The sequence below is a fragment of the Sturnus vulgaris genome, unplaced genomic scaffold (assembly GCF_052056855.1).
Source record: "Sturnus vulgaris isolate bStuVul1 unplaced genomic scaffold, bStuVul1.hap1 Scaffold_192, whole genome shotgun sequence".
In the NCBI taxonomy this organism is placed as follows: Eukaryota; Metazoa; Chordata; class Aves; order Passeriformes; family Sturnidae; genus Sturnus; species Sturnus vulgaris.
Genome location: NW_028276155.1, coordinates 5,871,317 through 5,884,624, shown reverse-complemented (window position 1 = coordinate 5,884,624; position 13,308 = coordinate 5,871,317).

Below are 13,308 nucleotides of genomic sequence, written 5' to 3'. Positions count from 1 at the left end.
TGCTCAACCTGGCCCTCACTGACCTGGGCTCCATCTGCACCACTGTCCCCAAAGCCATGCACAATTCCCTCTGGGACACCAGGAACATGTCCTATGCAGGATGTGTGGCCCAGGTGTTTATGGTTGTCTTCTTCCTTGGATCAGAGCTTGCCCTCCTGACCATCATGTGCTACGACCGCTATGTGTCCATCTGCAAACCCCTGCACTACGGGACCCTCCTGGGCAGCAGAGCTTGTGCCCACATGGCAGCAGCTGCCTGGGCCAGTGCCTTTCTCAATGCTCTGCTGCACACAGCCAATACATTTTCTCTGCCCCTGTGCCATGGAAATGCCCTAAGCCACTTCTTCTGTGAAATCCCACCCATCCTCATGCTCTCCTGCTCCAAATCTTATCTCAGTGAAACTGGGCTCATTGCTGTTAGTGTCTGTTTGGTATTTGGCTGTTTTGTGTTCATTGTTTTCTCCTATGTGCAGATCTTCAGGGCTGTACTAAGGATCCCGTCTGAGCAGGGACGGCACAAAGCCTTTTCCACCTGCCTTCCTCACCTGGCTGTGGTCTCCCTGTTCCTAAGCACTGCAGTGTTTGCCTACCTGAAGCCCCCCTCCATCTCATCCCCATCTCTCGATCTGGCCCTGTCTGTTCTGTACTCAGTAGTGCCTCCAACCATGAACCCTCTCATTTACAGCCTGAGGAATCAGGAGCTCAAGGCTGCAGTGTGGAGACTGAACACTAGATGGTTTCAGAAACAGTAAACTGCTGGCCAATTTCTGAAAATCACTTGTAATAAAAATCTCCTTTGATTCTTCTTGTTGGTTTGCTTGTTGCTTTGTTCTTTACTTTCCTTTGCTTTAGCTTTTCAATATTGTACACAAAGAAATGTCATTATTTGTGCTGTATTTCCTTTTGATTTTCTCCATGTTTTCTGTGACCCAGAGACTGTGTCAATGAGGGGCTGCGCTCTTGGTAACTTTAAATAAAATAAAATAAAGATTCTCCCAGCAAAGATTTCTCCAGAGATGCCCCTTTTCTTCCCTTCTCTGAAACTGCAGTAGCAATCTCTGTGTGCAGAGCTGGGGCAGATCAGTGCTGGCACAGCAGCTGTGCCCAGCAGCAGCAGCAGCACTTGGTGTTGCCAGTGCTGCTCCCGTGCCACTGCCCCGCTGCCCTCCTGGCCCTCGTGTTGCTGCAGGGCCTGAGTGCTCTCGGGGCTGGGCACAGCCTGGGGGTGGCAGTGGCAGGGCTGCAGCAGGGACAGGCCATGGGCACTGCTGGGGCAGCGCTGACGCCTCAGGGCAGGGCCTGGGGGCTCCAGGCTCCTTGGCCAGGCTCTCTCCACAACACTTGGCCAGCCCAATGCTGAGCACAGAAAAGCCCCGGGAGCAGCCCCAGGCTGGCCGTGGGCAGGCTGGGGGCAAACAGCATGGCTGGTGCTCTGCAAGGTCCCTGCAAGGGGGACACCCTGGCAAGGAGCAGCAGAGCAGGGGCTGATCCATCCCCACTGCACTGGACACCCCAGGGCAGCGTCCCAGAGCGTCCTCATGCACCTGCCAACAACATCCCCCCTCTGCAGCCCTGGCCTCTCCCCCAGCTCACACAGGAGCCGCATCCTTGCAGGCACACACACGGCAGCACTGGCTCAGGAGCCCCTGTTTGCATTGCACACAGCAGGCTCAGCACCCCCATGGTGCTGCTGTGGGGACATGGAGCTGAGTGAGCACAAATGCCATCAGCCCCTGGGGCCAGCAAGGGCTGGGGGACGGCAGGGAAACCACTCAGCTTTGTCATGGCCTCTGAAGTTAGCCAGAAAGTTTGTACCCATGAGCTGTGAGTTTCCTGTCCCACTGCAGATGTTGTTGCTCATAGCCAGGGCTGCCTGGCAGACATCCCCAGACTGCCCTGAGCATTTCCTTGGCTTCACCGTTGCTCTCTTTACTCTTTCCTCATCTAGACTTCTTCCTCTTGTCCATCCCCATCCCCTCCCCTACAAACAGCCCATCCCTGTTTGCCCTTTCCTCTCTGGCCCCACTCCCTATTTCTGTTCCCAAATTGCTACCATGGGAACATTGCATGGGTAGCAGGATCATCCTCCAAGTGCTTCAGGAATTGTCTGCAGGGTCCTGCAGTGCCTTGTGCTGCTCCCTTGCCTGAGGCACCACAGGCCAGGGGGGCACATCTGGGCTGCTGTGTCTGGGTGTGGGGCTCCCTGTTGTGGGCAATGAGGAGGGGCTGGAGAGGCTCTGCAGGACTGACAGGATGGGCTTTGGGCTGTGTGGAGAAGCTGAGGGACCTGTGCTGCTGGACCTTGTGAAGAGGAGGCTCAGGACTCATCCTGCAACTGCTCCAGGGTTGGTTTCAGAATCACAGAGTCAACAGGGCTGGAAAAGAACTTGGAGATGATCAAGTCCAACCTGTGCCCTGACACCACCTTGTCTCTCCTGAGCCTCCTCTTCTCTAGGATACACATTCCCAGCTCCCTCAGCCATTCCTCACAGGACTTGTGTTCCAGACCCCTCACCAGCTTTATTGCTCTTCTCTGAACACGCTCCAGCCCCTCCATATCCTTCCTAAATTTGCTAGGCCAGGAATTAGACACAGCACTCGAGGTGCGGCCCCACCAGTACTGAGCACAGGGAAAGAATCACTGCCCTGCTCCTGCTGGCCACACCATTCCTGATCCAGGCCAGGTGCCATTGGCCTTCTTGGCCACCTGGGCACACTGCTGCCTCATGTCCAGCCTGCTGTCCATCAGTGCCCCCAGGTCCCTTTCTGCCTGGCTGCTGTCCAGCCACTCTGTCCGCAGCCTGTAGCACTGCAGGGGTTGTTGTGGCCAAAGTGCATATGTGACCCAGCACTTGGTCTTGTTAAACCTCACCTGGTTGGATTTATGCCCTGGATCCAGTCTATCCAGGTCCTTGAGCAGAGCCCTCCTACCATCCAACAGATCAAGACTCTCAGCTAACTTGGTACCACTACGGTTCCATGAGGTCCTGGAGTGTCACAGTGGTCTTCATGATTCCATGAGGCTTTCCAGTGTCACAATGTCCCTTTGGTTACATGGGACCCCTTGGTGTCACAAAGTCCCTTGTATCCTTGGGCCTCACAGTGTCACAATGACACCTTGGTCCCCCAGTGCCCTGCAGTGTCACAATGGATCCTTGGTTCCATGAGGTCTCGCAGTGCAGCAATGCTCTCCTTGGTTCCACAGTGTCACAATGGCCTCTTGGTCCCAAGGTGCATCACGGTTTCAAACATGTTTCCTTCATTCCATGAGTCCCTGAGGAGCAGCACTGGCACCTTGGTTCTATGGGCCCTGCAGTGTCACAATGGTCCCAACGATTCCATGAGGTCCAGCAATGTCACAATGGTCTCTGTGGTTCCACAGGCCCCACAGTATCATGTAACTCCTCTGTTCCATAAGGCCCTCAAAGTCACAATGAACCTTTGGACCACGAGGCTTTGCTTTGTGGTGTCACAATGCAAATGCTCCCTTGGCTCCACAGTGTCCCAATGGACCTTTGATTACAGGAGGCCCCTCTGTGTCACCCTGGAGCTTTGGTTCCATCCAGCCCTGCAGTGTCACAATGGCCTCCTTTGGCTCCACAGTGTTACAATGGACCACTGATTACATGAGCCCCTCAATGTCACAATGGACCTTTAGTTCTCTGCAGCCCTGCAGTGTCACAAAGGCTTCTTGGTTTCATGAGGCCCCACAGTACCACAATGGTCTTCCTGGTTCTGTGGGGACCATCAGGGTCACAATGTTCTCTCCATGGTTCCATGAGACCTCACTGTGTCACAGTGCTTTGATTATTCCACAGGGCCTCATAGTGTCACAATGGTCTCCATGATTCCATGAGTCCCCTCAGTGTCACAATGGTCTCTTTGGTTCCATGACACCCAAAAACACTGTAATGGTCTCCACGGTTCCATGAGGCCCCACGGTGTCACAATGGACCCTTGGTTTGATGAGGTCTCAGTGTCACAATGATCCCTACATTCCATGGAGCCACACAGTGTCAGAACAGTCCCCTTGGTTCCATCAGGCCCAGCAATGTCACAGTGGTGTCCATGATTCCATGATGTCCCACAGTATCACAATGTCCCCTTTGTTCCATCAGGCCCCACAGGGTTACAGCATTCCCTGCACACCCTGAGGCTCCGCATCTCCCAGCCCAGGCCATTGCCATGGTTCCACTCACTCCCAGTATGATCCCAGTGCCTCCCAGTCTCTCTCAGTATGTCCCACTTGACCCCAGCATGCTCCCTGTCACTCCCACTTCCTCCCAGTTGCATCCAGCACGATTCCAGTGTCCCACAGCCACTCCAAGTCACCCTCAGTGAAGTTCCAATTGCTCCCAGTAAATCCCAGTTGCCCCCATCATGGTCCAAACTGCCCTCAGCATGCTTCTGATCACTCCCAGTATGGTCCCAGTTCCCCTCAGTGTCACCCCAGTTGCACCCAGCTGCTCCTAGTTTAGTCCCAGTTATGGCCAGTATGATCTCAGTGGCCCCCAGTAGAGACACAGTCACTCCCAGTTGCTCCCAGTGGCCCCCAACATGACCCCAGTTGTACCCAGTGTTGTCCCCTCCAGTATTCTTCCAGACACTCCTAGTATATTCCAGCTGCCCACAGCATGCTCATTCCCACTCATCCCAGAGTCCCCAGTATGGTTCCAGTTGCCTCCAGGATGATCTCACTCATTCCCAGTGTATCCCAGCTACCTCCAGTACACACCCGTCATTCCCAGTTGTTCCCGCTAGCCCTCAGTGTGGACCCAGTGTAAGGGTTGGTCCGAAGTTCCCCTCGATTTTGCCTCCCGACCGTCGCAAGGAGACCTCAAGGACCCCACCAGGCTGACTCCTAACAATGGTTTCCTGGCCGGGCCAAGGTGGATGCTCGTGACTGTGTGCTGGTGTATTGTGTTCACTGGACTGTGCTGTCATGGCACCAACCAGAGGTTGTGTTGTAGCAACTGAGGACTGCTTGTCCGTACCTGTCTCCTGCAGCACCACACAATGGTCCATAAATCTTCCCACCTCTTGGCCAGAGGCCACTCGCTTTGGAGAAGGACTATGAAAGAGCGACCCCCTGGAGAAGACACCTGAGATCTCCCCATGGATGAAGACTTGTCTGTCGGCTGGCCTGTGAGGACATCCGTCTCATCTCGCTGATAGCTATTTTCCCATCCCCTTCTTTTCTTTTTCACTCTCTATACTTTGTTTCCTATATCTCTCCCCTCTATTGCAACTGAGTTGTTGGCATTTAATGAAAATGCATTGCTGTTGTTGAATAAACTGATTTTCTGCTGTTGAATAAACTGATTTTGTCCTCTGCATTTTGCCTGTTTGCACCTTTGAGATCAAACGAACTATCACGACCCCCGCTCTGTATTAATAGCAGATCGTGACACCAGCCAGACCTGTTCCATGCTCCCTTGGTTCCATGGTGGCCTCACAGTGTCATCATGATCTCCTTGATTCCATGAGTCCCTGTATTGTCACAATGTTCTCCTTGTCACAATATTCTCCTTGCTTCTGTAGTGTCACAATGGCCCCTGGCTTCCATAAGTTCTTGCAGTGTCACCACGGCCCCTGGGCTCCATGTGGCCCCGCTGTGTCACAATGGCTCCTTGCTTCTATGGGCCCCACAGCTTCATCACTGGCCCTTGGTTCCACAGGGGTCCTGATTTTCACACTGGTCAGCCTGATTCCATGAGGCACCAGAGTGTCACAATGATCTCTTTGGTTCCGTGAGGTTCCATGGTGTCTCCATGGTGTCCTTGGACCCACATTGTCACAACTGACCCATGGTTCCATGAGGTTCCAGAGTGTCCCCATGGTCGCTGTCAGAGGCTGGATGAGATCAATGTCCCAGACACCTGGGGATGAGCTGTCAATCAGTCACACAGTGGGCTGGTGCTGACCCAGGCTCTGATTGCCCCAGCAATCACAAGTCCCACCTGGGGGAGGCCCACGAAGGCCCAGGGGCTTAAAACACGGAGCAGGCGCTCAGCCCATGGTCCATACTCTGCCTTCTCCTGGGGTCTGTGTCTCACCCACACTGGAACCCCAGGGGTTGGGAGCCATGTGTGTGTCTGTCTTCAGAGCTTCTGTGTTTCTGCCTCTCTCTCTTTCCTCTCCTTCTAATGCCCTTTGTATAGAACAGTTTTGCGTACCTCAACAATTTAAGTGTTTAAAGGTTTCTTGGTTAAATAGGCTAAGATAATCAAATTCTTCCTATGATAAGTATTTTATGTTGACTAAGATGTTGTATTAAATATTTGTAAAAAGTTCCTTGATTTTCTGTACATTGCCGGTAAAATTTTTGTGTCTTTTTGACTTCTTCAGAATATCTGGCTGGGGTTTCTCCTCTGCACCAAGCCCGAGTAAAGGAACCTTTGGTCACCCCCAGCATTTCAGTGTTCTGGGGTGTTACAGCCCTGCAGGCTCACCATGGCCTCTTGTTTCCATCAGGCCCTGCTGTGTCACACTGGCCCTTGGTTCCATGAGCATCTGGAGTGTCACACAGCTTGATGACATTTGTCCTTGCTGCCCCTGCCATCCCACTGCCCCAGCAACAGCCCTGAGCCACCCGTGAGGGACAGGCCCTGCTGGCCCAGGCCTGGGCTCAGGCCTTGGCCTTTCTGCTTCCTCCAGCCAGCCCAGGCCTTGCTCAGCATTGCAGTTCCCTGCTCACAGCCTCGGGCTCCTGCAATCCTGCCCTCAAGGATCTGCTCTCACCAGTCCCTGGGGAGCCTTTGGCACTCCCTGCCCTCAGTGGGGCCACTGATGCTCCAAGGGACTTGGAGTTTTGCTTCTGACTCCTTGAGCAGCTTCTTCAACCTTCTCTCAGTGCCTGAGGGTCCTGGACTCAGCCCCAAATCCACCGTGGGGATCATAAAAATAGAGAAAGTCCTCAGGAGCACCTTGTATTCTTCCAGTTGTCTTCAAGTTATCAGGGGTTGTGCAGCTGCTCGGAGTCAATTTGGAGTTTTGTTAATGAGGAAGGATTTGATGTGCACCTCATGACTTTTGTGTTTTTAATCACATGAGTATTTTTTCAATTTTCATTTTAGAGAAGAGCTGACTGAAGCATTCCCCAGGTGATCTTGATGCTGAATGTTTCCTTAGGAGGTCTGGGCACTCAGAAGTACGAGCCCCTTGAGGGATGACCCTGTTTGGACAACCCGCTCCTCACCCCCAACATCAACGTGTCTCAAATCACCCACCTCGGACTGACATGCCAAGAAAAAGATTATTAATTTACAAAATTAAAATAATATATTTTTCATAATAATACTATTCCATACTTTTATTACCTTAATTTTCTATTTATGTTAAAAAATCCATACATTTTTGGCAACCAAAAATTTTTTGGTCATTGCTTCTAAGTAACACAATTCCCTTCATTAATAAGTGACCACTATTGGCTACGGATTTCTCCAGCTTTATGATTATTAGTCCTATTTTTAGTAGCATTGTTATCTTTTTAATCATTTTCTCAGACCGTATGAAAAGGGACCCATTTGGGGTTCATGGAGACATTTCTGGGGTATATTTGAGGCCGTTTTGGGTCTGGAGAGGGAATTTAGACAGAACTTGAGAGTCTGGAGGAAACTTGGGGGACCGGAGTGGGTACTAGGAGGGGCACTGAGGGATTGTGATGGACACTTCGGGGCCTGGGGGAGCTCTTGGAGGTCCAGGAGAGCATCTGGGGGTCAGGGAGGGGAATCTGGGGCCATTCGGGGTCCAGGGGGGCACGTGGGGGGCTCTAACGGGGCTCTCCGGGGCGCGGGGAGTGATGGGAGTTGTAGGCACAGGTATAATACGGTTCAATAGTGCCGTGGAGCATCATGGGAGTTTTGGGCACAGCTCCAATGGCTCTCGGCAGGGCGCGGGGCATGATGGGAGATGAAGTCACGGCTGGAATAGCACTCTATGGGAACTGCGAAGCATCATGGGAGCTGTAGTCCCGGAAGTGGCTCTGACGAAAAAAGAAAACTCCTCTTTGCCAGACCTCCTGAGAGACCCTGGATCAACATCAATCACAGAATGCTGCAATCACCTCTGCTCTAAAGAGAGCAGTAATAAAATACACCCTTGAAAATAGGAATGGATATTTCTAAGAAGCTCTTTCAGATATTTCTCCATATCTGGAGTTGAAAACCTTCCTAAAATGAACTGCACCAGACCAGATGGAAATCAAGGCACAGCCATGGTTTGTCAGGACTTGCTTGATCCCAATGAGCCCCGTGGTGCATTTGGTGCTTCCAAGGAGCTCCAAATAATATTTTGGAAATATTTTCTCTCTCTCTGCAGTGCTGCCTTTGCCAGGAGCCTGGCCCAGCTCAGCAGCACAGACACAGCACAAGGACTTGAATGACCCTCTCGGGGTTGGGGCTGAGTCCCTGAACATCAGTCCCTGAGAGGGAGTTGAAGAAACCTCTCAAGAATTCCAAGTCAGACACAAACTCCAAAGTTTCTCTTACTTTTAGTGAGTCCCACTGATAAACATGAAGAAGAAGGTTTCCCAAGGGCTGAATTTGAGCAGAAAATTGATGACAATGATGTCAGGTTGGAAAAAATAGGGTAAAGGAGGAACAGAAACCTCTCAAGATTTCCAAGTCAGATTCGAAGTCCAAAGTTTCCTGAAGTTCTAATGGGTCCCACTGAGGGACATGACAAAGAAAGTGTCCCCAGGTGCAGGTTTTATTGTTTTTATGTTACATTTTTAAAGTATCCATTTTTTCATTTTATGATATAATTCTTAAGTGGGCTTATTATTTTTATATTACCTTTTTTGGTCTGGATTTTTTCTTTTTCTGAATGAAGCAGAGAGATGGGACTTCTGAGTTGCTTTAGAAAGTTTGGTTTAATTTTTTTTATTTTCTATCCAGTCAGAAAGGGTAAATTTGTCTTACAGATGTTCACAGCATGGTGTAAAAGTCACAGGACTTATGGTTACAAGGTCTTTTAAGTATTTATTAAGCAATAAAACACTGTCAATAGAGATATTGAAATTTCTAATTCAATACTAAGTTATTTTGTCTTACTGACTCATGCTACAGTGTGAACTTTCTTAGCCAATTATATCAAAACACACAAACTTTGATTGCTGCACTCTAAAACTTCTTGCTCCCTTTGTAACTACCTTTTTTTTTTCTATATCTTAAATTCTAAAGCTAAACCTATCCCTACTTAACTATGCATAGTTCTAAGCTTCAGCTTACAGACCCAGTGTTCTGAGAATTCCTTCCATTTTGAATTTCAACACCCAGGTTCCAGTTAGAGCAGAACACTGGTGGCACTGATGACAGGTGGGGACGAACAAGGGAAAGGTGTCTCTGATGCTGAGCACACCTGGATGTGTTTCAGGAATGCAAAGGGCCAAGGGCTGAGCCCCAGCCCCTGGCAAGGCAGATCCTGTCCCTCCCTCATTGCTCAGGGCTCTTCCCGGGCCACTGGGCTCTGGGCATGTGCAATGCCAAGGGCAGCACCATGGGGCGGCCCCTGCCAGGCTGCTGAGCAGGGACAAGGAGGCAATGAGGCCCCAGCACAGCAAGGCTCACTTGTCCCCTGCTGGCCTCAGGCCCAGGGCCAGCCTGCATGGCCCAAGTGCTGCAGGAGTTGGCTGTGTCAGGGCCTTTCAGCTGCTGCCCATCCCTGTGGCCTCTGCAGCCCAGGCTGTCCTACGGTGTCCATGCCCTGCGCCTCTGTCCCTGCAGGCTGTCGTCATCCCCCGGCTGCCCCACCTCGCTGGCCCCTTCCTTTGCTGACAGCTCTGCCTCCTGCCTGCCTCTGCCTGCACACACAGAGCCTTGGGCTGCTCCAGACTCTTTCTGGGGGACTTGTTGCATCACAACCCTGCCCTCGTAGAACAATTCCTTTCTCCTCATGTCCAGTCCAGGCCTCCCCATCTGCACGTTGCATTAATTCTTTCTTTCTCCAGCTTTTCTTTACTATGTCTAAAGGATCCACCATCTCTGATGCTGCCCTTCAATCCCTCCCAAGGCTCTCCTCTCTTCTCCTCAGTCTCCAGTCCACTGAGCACAGAGGACCTGTGCTCCATATAGGTGTCTTTTGCTTGAGGCATTTAAACCCCAATTGAGAGATCTCTGGGCCCACTCCAAGGTGCTGGCAAATGAAAATATTCTGATCATAGTCTTAGAAAATCACCAGAGGACAAGGCAGATGGACCTGTGTGTCCTGGCTACTTATTTTTGGGTGCAATCCTTGGATAGAGCCAATCTTGGAGATAGAATCCTAATTTTGGCCATTGATACCTAGGTGAGAAGGGCAGTCCGTTTCCACTGGAGGGAAAGCACAGAGCCCCATTGCTCAGTGGAAGATGAGAGACAGCCCTCAGGAGGCCAAGGCCAGCCAGAGCTGTCTATCCTGGCAGATTTTGGCTGGGAGAACCCTTGTATATAGGGAAGTTTTAACAGAGAGTACCACTTTCAGCAATGGGCACCAGGAAATACAGAGAGTTCTTTTCCCTAGGAAGGAAAGCACAGAGCCCCTGTGCTCCAGGAGCTGATGAGAGGCAGCCCTTGACATGCCAGGATCAGCCAGACTTGCCAGGTGTCCCCCAGAAGGCCAATCCAGCCAGATCAGTTCCATCTCCCCTTTTTTCCATGGGTTCCTGTAGTGTCCCAATGCTCTCCTTGCTTCTTCAGTGTCACAATGGCCACTTGTTTCCATGAGGCCCTGCAGGGTCACAATGGCCCTTTGGTTCCCCACAGTGTCACAATGGTCTCCATGATTCCATGGGGCCTTGCAATGTCCCAGTATTCTCCATGGATCTACTGAGCTACTTAACCCATTCTTTGCCTCAGTTTCGAACAATAAGCCAGGATGTCCTCAGGACAAGTGTTCTCCTGAGCTGGGAGATGGGGACAGGGAGCAGAACAAACCCCTGTAATCCAGGAGGAAGCAGCTGAGGACCTGCTGAGCCATTCAGATGCTCACAGGTGTCTCTGGGACCAGATGGGATCCATCCTAGGGGAATGAGGGAGCTGGTGGATGAGCTCCCCAAGCTGCTCTCCATCATTTCTCATCAGTGCTGGCTCAGCAGGGAGGTGCCAGAGGACTGGAGGTGCCAATGTGAGCCCATCCCCAAGAAGGGCTGGAAGGAGGATGTGGGGAACTGCAGGCCTGTCAGCCTGACCTGGGTGCCTGGTGAGGTGATGGAACAGATCACCTTGAGTGCCATCACAGGGCACCTACAGGATGGCTGAGGGATCAGAGCCAGCCAGCGTGGATTTCAATATCTGCACTGATGATCTGGATGAGGGCATTGAGTGCAGCATCAGCAAATGTGCAGATGGCACCAAGCTGGGTGTGAGTGTGGATGTGCTGGAGGGTAGGAGGGCTCTGCAGAGGGACCTGGACAGGCTGGATCCAGGGCCCTAATCCAACAAAGTGAGGTTTAACAAGACCAAGTACTGTGTCCTGCACTTTGGCCACAACAACCCCTGCAGCGCTCCAGGCTGGGGACAGAGTGGCTGGACAGCAGCCAGGCAGAAAGGGACCTGGGGGCACTGATGGACAGCAGGCTGGACATGAGCCAGCAGTGTGCCCAGGTGGCAAAGAAGACCAATGAACCCTGACCTGGATCAGGAATGGTGTGGCCAGCAGGAGCAGGACAGTGATTCTTCCCCTGTGCTCAGCACTGGTTGGGCAGCACCTCGAGTGCTGTGTCCAGTTCTGGGGCCCCCAATTTAGGAAGGACAGAAGGGTCTGGAGCATGTCCAGAGAAGGGCAACAAGGCTGGTGACGGGTCTGGAAGACAAGTCCTGTGAGGAGTGGCTGAGAGAGCTGGGGTTGTTTATCCTGGAGAAGAGGAGGCTCAGGGAGACAAGGGGATGTCAGGGCACAGATTGGACTTCATGATTTCCAAGGTCTTTTCCAGCTTTTCTGATTCCATGATTCTCTGAAACTGCCCCTGGAGCAGTTGCAGGATGAGCCCTGGGCCTCCTCTTCACAAGGTCCAGCAGCCCAGGTCCCTCAGCTTCTCCACACAGCCCCAAAGCCCATCCTGTCAGTCCTGCAGAGCCTCTCCAGCCCCTCCTCATTGCCCACAACAGGGAGCCCCACACCCAGACACAGCAGCCCAGATGTGCCCCCCTGGCCTGTGGTGCCTCAGGCAAGGGAGCAGCATGAGGCACTGCAGGACCCTGCAGACAATTCCTGAAGCACTTGGAGGATGATCCTGCTCCCGAAGGGAGGTTCCCATGGTGCCAACTCAGGAACTGAAATGGGGAGTGAGGCCAGAGAGGAAATGGCAAACGGGGAAGGGCTGTTTGCAGGAGAGGGGACAGGGATGGGCAAGAGGGAGAAATCTGGTGAAGGAAAGCGTAAAGGAAACAAAGGTAAAGCCAAGGAAATGCTCAGGGCAGTTTGGGGGTGGATGCCAGGCAGCCCTGGCTCTGAGCAACAACATCTGCAGTGGGACAGGAAACTCACAGCTCATGGGAACAAACTTTCTGGCTGACTTCAGAGGCCACAACAAAGCTGAGTGGTTTCCCTGCTGTCCCTCAGCCCTTGCTGTCCCCAGGGGCTAATGGCATTTTTGCTCACTCAGCTCCATGTCCCCACAGCAGCACCATGGGAGTGCTGACCCTACTGTGTGCAATGCAAACAGGGGCTCCTGAGCCAGTGCTGCCGTGTGTGTGCCTGCAAGGATGCGGCTCCTGTGTGAGCTGGGGAGAGGCCAGGGCTGCAGAGGGGGGATGTTGTTGGCAGGTGCATGAGGACGCTCTGGGACGCTGCCCTGGGGTGTCCAGCACAGTGGGGATGGATCAGCCCCTGCTCTGCTGCTCCTTGCCAGGGTGTCCCTCCTGCAGGGACCTTGCAGAGCACCAGCCATGCTGTTTGCCCCCAGCCTGCCCACGGCCAGCCTGGGGCTGCTCCCGGGGCTTTTCTGTGCTCAGCATTGGGCTGGCCAAGTGTTGTGGAGAGAGCCTGGCCAAGGAGCCTGGAGCCCCCAGGCCCTGCCCTGAGGTGTCAGCGCTGCCCCAGCAGTGCCCATGGCCTGTCCCTGCTGCAGCCCCGGCACTGCCACCCCCAGGGCTGTGCCCGGCCCCGAGAGCACTCAGGCCCTGCAGCAACACGAGGGTCAGGAGGGCAGCGGGGCAGTAGCACGGGAGCAGCACTGACAACACCAAGTGCTGCTGCTGCTGGGCACAGCTGGTTTGCCAGCACTGATCTGCCCCAGCTCTGCACACAGACATTGCTGCTGCAGCTCCAGAGAAGGGAAGAAATGGGACATCTCTGGAGAAAGCCTTGCAGGTAGATCCTTTAGTTCGT